A 14,680-nucleotide genomic window follows, 5' to 3' on the forward strand; every position below is an offset into this window, starting at 1 on the left:
CCTCTTGTCCTTTAATGCCTTGACCAACTGTTATCTCCTGATGGCCCGTCTCCGTGACTCTACAAACACACACACACACATACACACATGTACACACACACACACACACAACTCACTGTGCCATCTCTCTCCTGCCTACAAAAGTTTCTTGAACATCTACTATGTGCCAGACACAAGGTACCAAACAGACAGTGTTGCTATTTTTATGGAGCTTTCATCCAGCGGTAAATCGAACAATAAACTGCCAACAATTAGATAATGATAAATGATGCATAGAAAATTAGAACAGGTTAGTGCAGCAGAGGTTGTGTCATGTGTTTTTCTTAAGATCCTTTTACACCAGCATGTACACACCTAGCACATAGCTGGTGCTCAGTAAGGATTTGCTGGAATGCGGGGCAACAAATATTGCCGACAATCTTTATAAGTCATTAAGGCCTTAAGTCCTAAAACACCTTGCTGCTTAGGAAATCATTTTCCCAAACAGGCCTGCCACCTCCAATCTCTGTGAGCTCATAAAGAGCAGAAATTCTGTCATGGCCATCTTTTATAGCTCCTCCAGACCCTATTGCATTATTGTCTGCATTTGCTGCAAACGACCATAACACAAAGACCTAGGCTTTTTGTTTGAGAGACATAACAGACCACAAGATGTAAGAGCCAAACAGAAACTCAGTGATCTAATCCAGCGGTTTCATGAACTGCTTAGCAGAAGCTGGGCAATCCCAGTGCAGTCAGAGAGCAGGGTTCTGGGAGCGCCTCCTTTTCGTCTTTCTTCTATGAAACCCACAGAAGCCCTACTCTGGCCGTTTAATATGTGTTAAGTTTTAGGGTCAGACCTTATTTATAAAAATCTGCACGACATTCAAGACGTGTAAAAATCAAGATGGGTAAAACTAGGAACACTAAATCCAGGGGGAGTAAATGACTCCTTTGAGTATGTTTTAACCTCCTCCTGGACAGATGTGCAGGCTTAGAAGTGGACAGATACAGAAAACCACAGGCTGACTGCTGGACAGGGATGGCATACAGACATGAACTAAACAAATTACCTATCAGGACATGGCGGTACATGGGTGTGGAAAGAGGGAGTTATCAAACTTTGGGTGGGATATGCCTTCAAAGGAGGCATCTTCTTAGCCCCATCACCCCTCACTAGACTTTTGTTCTCTCTACAGCTCTGACCATTCGATCTTTTTTCTTTCAGGATTCAACAATTTCTACGTGCTAGTCTCTTTGCAGACAAGCACACCAAATTAGAAACCGTGTTAAGGAGAGACAGAGGATGAGAGAAAGGATGAGCAGGTAGGAAGGAGATAAGGAAGGAAGGGGAGAAGGAAGGAAGAAGAACGGGAGGGAGGGAGGAAAAGACAAATGCAAGGCAAAACAGGAGAGGATCCTGAAATTTCCCGTCTTACTGCTGTTCCTCAACTCACAAGGAGGCAGTAGTTAATCCAAGGCAAATGTAGATTTACAGGAGGATCAGATGGGTGAGAAGAATGAAGAGAGTTCCAAAAATAAAACATGACTAAAGAAAAGGAGAGGAGAGCTGACGGCATGATTGGATCTAGAGGTTATTTTTAGTGGCCTAAAGAAGATTCTCTCCAGTGACTTCGCCAAATCATGATGCAAACCAAGTTAATGAAAGCTCTCTCAGCCTTTTTTTAGAAGTTAGATCATTACCAGAGCCTTTCCACAGACTCACTGCCTAAAACCCTGTAACCTCATTAAAAGATTAATCCTAACAGGTTTGACCTGAGAGTAAGCAGATAGATTTACATGAACCATTTTCTTCCTTTCTAGTCATTGTACATAAAGAAGTTTAAAGAACCAGGTTAGCTTTCGTAAGCAGTTAGTTTTATTATTTTTTTACTTTTATTGTTTTGTCTTCTGATTAAATGCCACCCATTTTCAGAAATGAGGAAAATTTTCTTAGCAATTAGGACAAAGACTTGCTTTCAAAGTCATCTCATTTATTTAAATTATAAAATATAAAAGGAAAGAATTCTGAAATTAACTAATTCTAAATTTCTCTATGCATGCTCCAAGTATTATTTTCTCATTAGGGAAATAGAGCATTAGAGCTTTAACAAGTGGACCCAAATGGAATAACTGAATTGCAATACCCTCTAGAAAATGCAAATATTTTATAATCCTATTCTATTTCACCCAGAGTCCCAAGAAGAATTATATCCCTATATTTCTGTAGAGTCAAAACTGCATTGTAATAATAAAAGAATATTTAAATAAAACACAATACCTACCCAGCATAGAATAGCAGGCCTTCCCCAAAGTTGCAATTACGTGAAAAAATATGTTAGAATATTTCAACAGGGTTCATTATGAAATACAATCTCTACTCCAATTATAACAATGTAAAAATATTCCTGAACAAATTGGATGCTAGAAGGGAGGAGAAAAATAAGGGCAACTCATGAGCCACAGTAGATGAACTGCAGGTGATATTTTTCCTGTCTTCTTACGTAATTGTTCAAAATGTGTCTGTCCTAGAAAAAGAATATTGCTAATTTTATAATAAAAGGCTCATCATGAAACACGTGGTACCTATTTTGCAGAGTAGTACCTGTGCCAGCTGCATCCAAAGTGAACCAGTCGTCTGATAACTGAGTGCCCTCTACCTCCTTCCCACGCACTCAGCCTAGAGAGGCGAAAAGGACCAGCCGATTTATTCCAAAATAGAAACAGGAAAACAGTTTATGTTACTAAATGACTGAGTCATCGAAGTGTCAAATTAAATATTGATACTATCAGTTTGAGTCTAAAATACTCGCTGGTGTTGGGGAATCCAAGAAGAGAGGTCAGCAACCACCAAAGAGAAGTCCTGAACACTCCGTAAGGCCCCTTCATTTCATCCATCCAATATACACCTGCTGATCTCTTACAGTGTACCTGGGATTGTACTGGGAACAAAGTCAAGAGCAATCTTACATGACTCTTAATGAGAATGTATACTGTATCTAAGTTCAGCTGTTCTTACTTGAAACCGCGGTAGAATTTCCCAGAAGACCTCTTGAGATTTGCCAACTAGTCCAGTATAAATTAACAAAAAACAAGGTAAGGCGGAATGACCAGTACAACCAACCTGCATATCAGGGGCACATTGTTAAAAGTCCAGTTGTTGTGTGAACATGGACAAATCCCTTTGCCACTCAAGGCCTCAGGTCTCCTATCTGAAAAGTAGGATGTGAGTAAGTTTAATGTCCTAGAAAGCTAGAGGCTCCATTATTCTATGGACCGACAAACTCATTTGTATTCAGCATTTCCAGAGACCTAAAAATGAAATAAAACACCATGGAACATGGGGAGAGCAGAAGAGGTACCCCCTTTCCACAAAAACAAACCTCTGTCTAGTAGAGAAGAGAAGCAAGGAATGCAGGGAGCTGATGACTGCCATCTCCATGGGGAAGTTTCAGAGGCTACCAATCCTGAGTTTGAATTCTGTCCCTCCCTTGAAATGGAATGTGTGACTGTGAGTGAGAAATTCAACTCAACTCTGCAAGCTTCAGTGTCCTAATCTGAAAAATGCACCTCAAAGGCCCAATTCCTTGCTCTGAAGATGAAAGGAGTGGATATATATAAAACACTTGGCCCCACGCCAAGCACACAGTGGGTACTCAGTAAATTTTACCTAAATTAAAAGAGTTGACAAGAATATTATATATCACAAACTCCCGCCAAGATTGAAGCTCGTTTACTTTTCGATCCCCAGCATCTGGCATACCTGGTTCACATAGAAGACGCTCAGTAAATAAATAAATATTACTTACTTATAGGAATAACGCTGGTTATTGGAAACGCTGATGGGCAATTATGAATATAGGGCTAATTAAAAATGGAAAAATGGGTTGGTTGCTACTTTATCAATGCAATCTGTTTAGGGAGAATATCTTTCAAAATGCAAGGTGAAACAGTGACAAGAAGCTCCCAGACTCCAGGACACACTGACAGAGCCAAGCTCTCATTCAGGCTTTGGAGATGAGCAGAGGCAAAAGGAAAAAGGCGTGGGTCACGGCTCAGCACTGCAGCCTCAGGAACTGGTTGGGGGCACGTGCTGTCCTCACAACTGTCCCGACTGGACTCTCCATTCATGGAACAAACAGCTCGAAAGTTCTGTTGAGTAACTCCCTGGTGCCCTTTGGCAGTAGAGAAGCAAACAGAGTGGACATAAAAAGCAGAAAATGTGAGAACTGGTGCTCAAGAGAAACTGCTCCAAGTAGGAAATGAAAGGAGATCAAGGCAAGGAAACCAAGAAGCCCACTCAGTATTCTACAAAGATCCACAAGACTGTTTTCCAAAAGCAAAGTCCCTGCATAGCAATGGAAAATGTCAGCCTCCCTTTAGGCAGCTGCACAACACATGCATGCACACGCACGCGTGCATACACACAAGCATATGTGAATGCATACATAAACATCCTCGCCAAGGAGACAGAAACAACACTAAAATAATGGAGTCTGCATTGAATCCCAGTGAGCAGACCATTATGATCTGTTTATTATGATAAGCCAGGAGTAATGCCATGGATCTCTAACTAGGTCAGGCACCAATTGGTAGTCAACTCCACAGACCCAGGAAGATTTAATGAGAAGACTAAACAAAAACAGAAAATGGACACCCTGAGCGCATATTCCCAGATATCACAGTCTGGCAACAGCACCCAGCCCATGCCTCCTCTCTCACAGACAAACCAGAACAAACTTCAGAAAGTGCTCACACGAGGATCAACAGTCCAGGCCAAGTGCCTGAGCCACGACTCTGGCAGCAGTAACTGAATGGAATAAAAACAAATCCTGAAACCAACGAAACAGCCTGCACGGACAGACTCGGCAGCTGTGACAGCATGGGCAGGGCACAAATAAAACAGCACTGCCAACCTAAAGCTTCTGTTCCCGAAAGCAGCCCCCCTTGCTGGGATCTATGTGCCACCACCCTTGTCTTTGCTGGGTGATGAAGCTGGCATCTGCACTGAGGCTGGCAGATGGAGAGGCCAGGTTTGTTAAATCCAGTACTTACTCACTCTGCCACCACAAAGGTCTCCGCGCAGCAGCTGGCCACCTAGAATCCTCTTTAGGAGGTGGGATGCAGCCACGACAATGCCGTCTCCACTGGCAACATCTCTCTTTGGTCTCAGGACACCTCATATGGGGACACCAAGGACTACAGGGCGGGGAGAAGGTATGGCCCAGATGTGTTCTGGACAGCTCCAGGACAACGTGCCAGCCTGGGCGGCCAGGAGCGATGACCTCCCGGGCAGTCAAAGAGGAAGCCCCATGTCCCTGGCACTGTGGGCAGCCTTGTCAACGAGCCACTGTGGTGCACACATGCCCACTGCCAACGAGCCCCCCACAGACACAAGCAGGAGGGGCAGGAGCAGGGGCTGTGGGGGAACAGGCAGAGCCAAAGCAGGGGCGCGGGCCGGGCAGAGGCGCAGCTGCCTCACCTGGGCTCACAGGTACTTCCCGCCCTCAGCAGCCACAGGGACCCCAAGTTGAGAGACAGGACCTGAAGCTTTCCATCTGCCCATGAACTAACAGCGTCTTCTCCCCTCCCCAACTCACCCATTTAAAAAGAAAATGGTGGTCAAATATTTAAGGACAGCCTTTAAAGGCACTACCATCAACTATCACTCCCACTCTTCCAAGGGCATTTTGACATAAAAATGTAAAAGGGGCAGGATTTTGGAATACAGAGACACTTGGATAAGCAAGAAATGAAAAAAGAGGAGGGCATAGAGATGCTTTAGAACGCTGAATAAAATGGCAAGTCTTTTTTTTTTTTTTTGGCATGGGCAGGCACCAGGAATCGAACCCGGGTCTCTGGATGGCAGGCGAGATCCCTGCCTGCTGAGCCACCGTGGCCCGCCCAGGCAATTCATTTTGTACTGCATTATACGGGCGTTCAGTGAAGTGGGAAAGAGTGTAGACTGCCGCCAGGTTGTCTGGATTTGAATCCTTCTCCTCCAGCAAGTCACCTACCCTTTTTATCCCTTGTACCTTCACTTCTGAAGTGGAGATAAATATTGTACCTGCTTCATGAGTTTTTTATGAAAATTAAATGAATGCATTCATGGAACACACTTAGCACTGGGCACACAGCAAGCCCAGGATAAAAGTTAGGTATTCCCATCATCATCATTAGCATGATCTAGGCTAACCACTGGACTGACCCTGGGGCATAAATGTTCACATTACAATGCCCATTCTTTCTGTATAATCACAGTAATTGGAAATCCAATAACGTATAGATAGGCAGACCAAAACGGAAACAACTCCTAATGCAAATTTGCTTGCTGCAAATTCTGAATAATCAGAGAAAACCAAAAAGCTCCCAGGCCTCTACCAGCTTCTCCTGCCCTCTTTCAGTTGTTCAGATACCTTCATGAAAAAGGATTGTTAAAGTACTGCATTAAATATTGCTTATGATGATGGTTGCATTTTTTGGCCACCCTCTTCAGTTTTGGCCCAGAGGTGAGTGACTCACTCATCTGACCCCACTCCTGACCCCAAGAGGAAGGTAAGCCCTTGTCTTTCCCAGCCTTCCTGAGAACAGCACTTCTCCGGTCGTAATGAGCATGTTGCCCAGGGACCTTATTAAAGTGCAGATTCTGATCCAGGTCCTGCCCATCCAAAAAGTGCCTAGATGAAAGCTACGATGCACCGATGTGCCTGTCATCGGGTGGAGCTCAGAAGAGCGAGGCCTTCCAAAAAGCTGCTCCTTGGGGCACTGGAGAGGAGAAAGTAAACACCTGAGTTTCATTATGGTATGTTGCTTTGATGTCGTGGTTGTTTTCAGACAATTTGGAAACTCTTTCATTATTCATGGGAACCACTATTGTTGTTAAATCTGTAGCAAAGCCCTTGCACCCAGAGGCAGGGAACATTTGTTATTTTGTTTTGTTCTACATCAAATGGAATAAAGCAAATATCCATTGACTCCTGGTGTCTGCCCTTTGGGGAGTTCATTAACTTTCTAATTCCCTTGTCCCTTCGCCTGGCTGTGGAAGCAGGGATAGGAAAGCTACAGAGGGCAGTGCTGTGCACTATTTTGCAATGCAAAAACCACTCGGTTCCAAAGGAAACAAGTTTCTGATGAGAATAATAAAACAGCGCCAGTTCAATATGCCTGAATTAACTGTCTTCCATAAAATTCCAGGCATGAATGAGAGCTCAGAGCTTGGAATTTAGGAACGTAAGGCTCAGATTAAGGCTCCATCACTCACTAGCTGTGTGACTTCAGGCCAGTGACCTAGCTTCTCTGAACCTTAGTAATTCTGTCTAAAATGTCATCCAAATAGTGCCTTCTTTATAGGATTGTTGCTGTGAGATGAAACGTGTGTGTGTGTGTGTGTGTGTGAGAGAGAGAGAGAGAGAGAGAAATACATGAACAATTACACTACTCTTCTCAAAGTGGAAAAGTCCCCAAGAAGTTAACGTTTATAAGTGGCTACCATGGATGTACACTTTAGTAATTCTCTTTTCTATTTCAAATACTATCCTTTCTCAGAATATGTGTGTACATGTAGTACATGCATATGTACAGGTGTCTGTGCATGTACATACACATGTATATATGTTTATATATATATATATATATATGTAAGAGAGAGAGATTGAGAGAGAGAGACTAAAACATTTTAACAGAAAGAAAAAGAAAGGTTTGCATTATGATAAAGTTCCATATTCAAAATAGTGCTTTACTTTACAAAACTTTCTTAATTATTGTAGAGAATAATGCCAAAATTATAACGGAAATATTAGATCTTGTTCCATCCTTGGGTGGAAGAAATGGTTAAAAATTTTTAATAAAACTGCATAACTAGAATATATTTGTGAAAGGAAAGAAGCAACCCTAAGTACACACATATCCACACAGAGTGGCCCTCTCCTCTCACCCCATAGAGCATGGCATGTGTCCCACACATGGCAGATCCTGGCTAATTATTAGCAGGCTGATTCCACAGTGGCTGGAAATCTGCTCATCTCTCCATCATTTGGGAGTGAGCACTGCCAGACTAGTCTGCCAGCCTGACTAGAATAAAGAGATGGGGGAAACAGAACTGAAAGAAATAGCTATTAGCCATGGCTGTAATATTCGCTGTGGTATGGGAGAGAATATCGGAGTACTTGCTTAGAATTAAGCTTTCTTGTCTCTGAAAGAGACATGGTGACTGGTGAATTCAGGATTAGAGGATTAGAGGAATTCACACGTGACAGCGGTCTCTGCCTTAAGCCCTTCCCCATTCACCACGTGGGTGGGGGGCTCTCTTCATCAAATCCTACTTATGGGACCATGTGTGTCCCTGCCCATGTAAGCAAGTCCCTCAGCTTTTACTCAAGCTTAGCTGCAAACCACCCTCTTCTCAACATTATTGTTCGAGGCTGTGGGCCACTGCAAAGAACCCTTCTGCCTTCAGGGATTTCTCTGTCTAAACAGGATTTATGATGAGCTCTTGGCAAGGATCTTTGAGTCACTGGCTTTCACAGTACAGCCAAAAGAGTATTTCAGGAAAATCTACCTCCAAAAGCAATACAGTCCTGGAGATTTGTCTCCTCTGTTGAAACAGGCACAGCCTGATGTTTCCATGGGTAAGGTGGTACTGCAAAGCCAGTGAAGATGACCTGGATTGGATGGTCCCGATTCCCTATTCTAGCCCTGTCACAAAGAGCTGTGTGACCTTGGGGCAGTTGTTTGACCTCTCTGAGCAAACTGTCTCATCTATTAGACAAAAGTGATTAGGGCTTCCTCTTGGAGCTGTCATTCAAATTGAACCGGTAAAGGTGATCAAGTACCTGGTATACCCTACACCTAATTTACAGATGGGGCTGGATACATAGTAATCATTATTTTTGAGAAAGGATATCTGTAGAACAGAAATGGCATTGGCTGACTGCCTTGTGCCTGCCTTCAGGAAGGGCTGCGAGTCATAGGTTCCAGGCAGCCTAGGCAAAATGAGACTAGTGCACTTATGCCTGGGAGAGTTTGCCAATGAGATGCTTTCCCCTGTGAGGTGCAGTAATTGTGTTTCAGTGAGAGGAGCACAAATCCTGTTTCACCACTCCAGCACTTGTTAAGTGCAAATTTTGTTTGTACCAATTCTAGACAATTTTCTTTTATTTATCTCCCACAAACCTTCTTCCAATTCCTGCCTCTCAGCTTTGAAAGGCATGGCTGCCTTTGCTACTGCTTTTCTCTTTCTCAGGGTGATGCCGACAAACCAAAAGGAAAATCCCCTTCGCAGGTTCCGTGAGCTGCTCTCCAACCGAGCCAGCAATAACCTCCGTTGGAGTCTTACAGTCTGAAAACACAGAGGCCAGTGGGGAAAAGGACAGAAACCAGAATAGCTCTCTCTGACCCAGGACGTCCTGGAAGCATGTGGTATTTTTAATCCTACAGACAATCAGAAAGAGACCTTTTCTCATACACATCTTTTTGAGGGGCAATTGAGACTCAAGAGAGCTTGTGCAGTTCCCCAATAGTCATCTAGGAAGCATCAGGGACAGAAATGGGACTCAGTTGCACATGGAACAATGGCATTCCACTGTACCATGTTATTTCAAAGGGGGTAGAAAAAAACCATTGGCTCTCTCAATCCTTAGCAGACCTACCATGCAAAGGTCCCAAAAATGTAAAGTCACCAAATCATGTCTAACTTTCACTTCTATCACTCCAATATATGAACACCTGAAAAACATTTAATCTCTCTAAATATCAGTTTTCTTATTCGAGAAAAAGAAACATGCATTAGTATCTATATTGAGGATTACACATAGATCAAATGAGATAATGGAGCAAATTGTCTAACACGAGACCGAAGCTCATTAACATGTGTATCTTCTCTTCTCAACTCCAGAAAGAATTATTTTATTGTAAGGCTGTGTAGCAGCAAAGTTAAAATTGAATGTAAAGAGGATAATTAATAATAATGGTTATGAGGATACTGCATAGTCTAATTATAAAAGTGGTACGCTAACGCAATAGCACAACGGCAACTAAGAAAATAGGAAAAGTAATATTAGCAAAAGCTACCACTCACCCACACAAAATACTAACATATTTCTTATAGCCAACACAATGAATATGTGAATTCTGTTCTACCTCAAAAGGTACTGCACAGGCTTTACATTTAACACAATATGCTTAAAGGAGGAAATCCTTTAAAATTAAATAGTAAGTCATCACACAGCTACAAAACTGAGCAATAGCAAGTTCCACAAATATTTGATGGGATATATAAAACAACCTTAACGTTATACCTTTTGCTATTCTGTTCATCTTCAAAATTTTGCAGCATCTTACCTCTCTTCATGTCAAGGATAAAGCAGTCGCCTCTCAAATATTTTCCCATCAATTTATGTTAGCCAGAAATGCATCTGTATGTTTCCTGTGTGCTGAACACCTGTGTTAAGTTCGTTCATAGACATTAAAATGCGGGGACATTTAAGTTTAAGTGCTTCTGGAGGAGATGGTGGCAATTACATTGATCCTCCGATCCTTGGACTATAAGCACTGACTCTAATGACCTACCCTTACCCCCATCCTACTCTCGATCCCTATGAATGCATCACCACTAAAAGCAAAGAATGGCATTATTCATTCATTTGGAAATTACTTTTATATATTCTGATAAAATATAAAATTTAAAGAAATCTTCATGGCATTGATGATGAAATCTGGGGAGCCAAATACATGATGGTGTTTCTCTGCAAGATGTGATAGTTTCTCGCCCTCACTCTGCTGTTTGCATGTGCAGAGAAAAATAATTTTCAGATCTCTCCTTGGTAAGTAAATGTGCATGTATTTCTTGAGCTCAAAACCTTCTGCCTTCAGCTTGAGACATGTGATACATTAGTGCTCCTTGTGGCAAAGGAAGTGTTTAATATTCCAGTGCAGACTGGATATCTTCAGTATTAGCATCAGTGAAGATATTTTTATTATGCCATTTCCCCAATGAGGGCATAGAAAGTCCCCAAGGAAACCAGGGTCTCTCCCATTAAACATAATTGAATAATCCCCCTCTCCTACTGAAAACAGCTGATGTTTTTCTACAGAAACTTCCAGAAACTTTATGAGAGCTCAATCAATCTCAAAATATAAAGAATTCTAATCTAGTAGATGTGCTGATCAATAAGTCATCAAGCATTTATCAGGCACTGCTTTTCTGTTGAGCTTTTCACTAGATCTCATGAGGCAGGTAAGAAGTAGCGGTTGCTGCTGTAGGATCTTGGAATCAGCAGCACAGACTGATTCCACATCCTCATGTCATAGGGGAGAAAATCGAGGGGAGAAATCGGAACGAATGCCACTCAGGGAATTGGGAGAGGCGAAATCAGAACCATGGCCTTCTGACTGTCTCCTGACCTTAAACCATGTGTAATCTAGCTGCACAGATCTCCACCCAATTTAACAGTATCAAGAGAAAAGCCAATCAACCTGTGAAAAGTGTCATCACCCCAGCCCAAGGTGCCTGTGCTGATTCCTAACCTAGCAGTGGTTTGAGTCATGAGAAGTTACAGAAGTCAACTTCCTGAATTTTGACAGAGCCTTTTATATGCAGCAGCTCTGTGAAATTCATTCAAGTAGCAACAGTCGATGAGTATGTCCTATTTCCAGCCACTGGAGTTATAATGGCATATACAGTAGATGTCTTGCCTGCATTAAGCTTACAATCCAAGTAGCAATTACTGTTGGATAATAATTGGGAAGGAATCCTTATTGTAGGGATTGGTCAGAAAGCCTCTCTGAAGACCTATCTAGGGGTAAGAAGGCTTTAAGGAGCTGGCCATGGGAGAGAAGTAGTGCTTTTAAGTACATTCGATTTTTATTTTTCCTTTCAGGGTTTGCTTTGGATTGTTTCATGGAGAACACTATTTTTTCTCTACAGCATTCTCTGAAAAGTATTTGTACTCTACTTACACATGTGCCTTTTCTTTGATTCATGTAAAGAAATTTATTCTACACTCTGTGTGTGTGTGTGTGTGTGTGTGTGTGTGTGTTTTCCAATCAGAATTTAGCTGTGAGTCTCCTAGGATCTGTGATCAGGTTTTGACACTTATTGTCGTTTGACCCAGACTCTTTAGCATGGCCTGTAAATGGAAAGCCTTTCACAGGCTGGTGAGTCTCTCCCTTTCTTGATGGACTGAGACCATGCCCCAGCCACACCAGATCAATTCCATCTCTTGAACATTCCAGGTGTGTTTATGTTTCTGTCATATGTAGAACCCATGGCCCTGATGGTCTTGAAATGACCTTTTATTTCTAGTCCATGGGGCAAATTATGTCTCAGTCTTTAAAATCTATGTCTATTACATAGCTTTCCCTGTTTCTTTCATCAAAAGAAATTAATTGATCAATCTCCTGGAAACCTCTTTTTCCTCTCTATAATTCTCACCTCCAAACGCATTATGATTATCACTGAAATTCTTGTTTTATTAATCAATATTTTATAACTATCAGATAATGTATACTTAGAGTCAAAATTTTGGAAAATAAAAGGTGTAAATAAGAAAACAAATATTTCCTTCCACTATTTTTTTATGTTTTTAGAGACAATTGAGATTTTTTTCTCTCTTCTATTGGACCTGCCATAATATATGCCCCATGCATTTTCACACACCACTATGAAACTATCTTTGGAAGTTCTGCATTTAATGGTTGCATAATTGCCTGTCAGGATGGGCAAAAAGGCATATAACCACCCATTCACGTACTCTTGGACTACTCAGTGGCTTCAAAATTTCCCTATTATAAGTAACAATGCAGCAAACTTAATTGTGCATTAATCTCTGTCCACATCCCTGTTTATTCTCTTAGAATGGATGCTGCGAAATGAACTTGCTGAGTCAAAAAGGGTAGAATGTAAATCTCTAAGTACAAATTGCCGAGTAGTTTACAAAAAAGACATCTTGATTAACAATTGAACAACATTGTAATGGAATGTCCATTACATTCCCCTGATTCTATGATGATATATATAACAATCCCTACACCCACAAAAAGTGATAAGCACATTACTGTTTGACTGTTTCTTCTTAAATTCTTCATGTGATTACATGCATATGTGAGTGTGTGTGTGTGTGTGTGTGCGTGTAGTCATTTGTAGCTTACGTCTTATTTGTTTTTTTCCATTGGGGTGATAGTATTTTAGTTAATAATTTTCAAAAGTTCCTTACATATCCAAATATCAAAATATTCCTGTAGGTCATATTTGTTTTGAGTATTTCCCAGATTTGTTCTTTTGTTATATTTTTGGTAGTTTAATTTGCCCATTCTTTTCTTTGTTTTCTTTTTTTCCTCTACAATTATTTCTTTACATATCTTCCCCTGATGTGAGCCATGTCAGGACAGATGTCCACTTCTATTCATATTTGCATCTTTAGCATATTATGTAACAGTGGCAAGGGCCCAAAATGTAATTATCACTCAATAAATCTTTGCCAGATTGTTTTGAATTAGAATTGTTTAGTAAAAGTCATCTTCTAAATCATTTGCTTTTATATATTAAAATACACATACTTCAAATGTTTACATGTTGAATATATTTATATTTGATAAATACTTTAAATGCTTCAATATTTCCCTTAAATACTTAGTGATCCACCCAAACACATGTTTTGAAAATCTCTATAAAAATTTAATAGGATTCCATAGATGAGTCACTTCGTGTAGTCGCAATCATACACGCTTACGCGGGGAGGTAGGGAGCCTCTGCTGTTGAATGCAATGCAATAGGGCTTATCAAAAAAGGTGGGGTTCTTTGGCTATCTACCAAAGTAGAAAGTTATTAGTCACTACCAAAACCCAGAACACTTTAAAAAGAACCCTAATATTTTTGTACTCTCCACACCATCAAGGTTTCTCACCACCCAAAAATTTTTATCCCGAATATATTCTAGGATAAAACATTCATTTCCAGTTACTGTCAGTATACTGACGTGGCCTGTATCAACTGGTGTTGCAAACATGAACACGATTTGTAATTTGAACACAGAATAGATTCAAGGAAATGTCACGCAATGTCTACATCAGATGCCTGATGGCAAGGAGAAAACTAAGGGGAGAGAAGATTCTGAGAAACCACAGAGCTGATGCTGTGTGCCAGGTGGTTCTTCGGTGCAGCTGCTTCCCTTTTCAGTCCAGGTTCACCTAATAGTCTGTCATCTCCCCACCTGCATGAGGTCCTCCTGAGAGGCAGAAGCCACCCCTGATGTACAGAGCCACTTTCCAACCCACATCCTTTTTGAGAATATTTAACTTACTTTGGCTATGTCAGGTTAAATTCCTCCTAGTGGCACCTTGCTATTCTGCCAGCCACAGGTAGGATGCACTGAGCTCTCTCGGCCTCCGTGCTAACTGGGCCACACAGGCTTTAATAGGCTAACAACTGTGTGGAAAGGAAGATGCTGGACCTTGGCCTCGCCGAGGATACTGTGATGCCCACAGAACTAAGGGAACTTCCCATCACGGGGAACCACTGATTAGAAATAAGTGCCAAGCAGTGCCTAAGTACAGGTGAGCAGTGTGTGGCCACATGACCAGCTGGCTGCGGACACCCGGCTGCGTGCCTGCCTTTCCACCTTACCCCTGAAGTCCACACCAAAATACTGCTCTCTCTAGCCTCAGCCCAAATGTGAAACACAAGGTTCAGCTTCAGCTGACTTCC

The 14,680-nt window shown here is 41.7% G+C and overlaps 1 protein-coding gene across 5 annotated transcripts in view; it reads right to left on the bottom strand.

Moving 5' to 3' along the window:
• Positions 1–14,680, bottom strand: part of CDH11 (cadherin 11) — a 150,366-nt gene that overhangs the window by 98,733 nt on the left and 36,953 nt on the right. The window contains exon 1 of one of the 5 annotated variants that reach the window (XM_077132622.1): positions 8,537–8,719. The exons of 3 other annotated variants lie outside the window; for them this stretch is intronic. The gene's annotated coding sequence lies outside the window, so the exon portion shown is untranslated. Of the gene's footprint in view, positions 1–5,034; positions 5,299–8,536; positions 8,720–14,680 lie in introns of those variants that run through there. One more of the 5 variants, XM_077132621.1, reaches the window with a different exon arrangement.

The sequence above is a fragment of the Tamandua tetradactyla genome, chromosome 16 (assembly GCF_023851605.1).
Source record: "Tamandua tetradactyla isolate mTamTet1 chromosome 16, mTamTet1.pri, whole genome shotgun sequence".
Classification (NCBI taxonomy): Eukaryota; Metazoa; Chordata; class Mammalia; order Pilosa; family Myrmecophagidae; genus Tamandua; species Tamandua tetradactyla.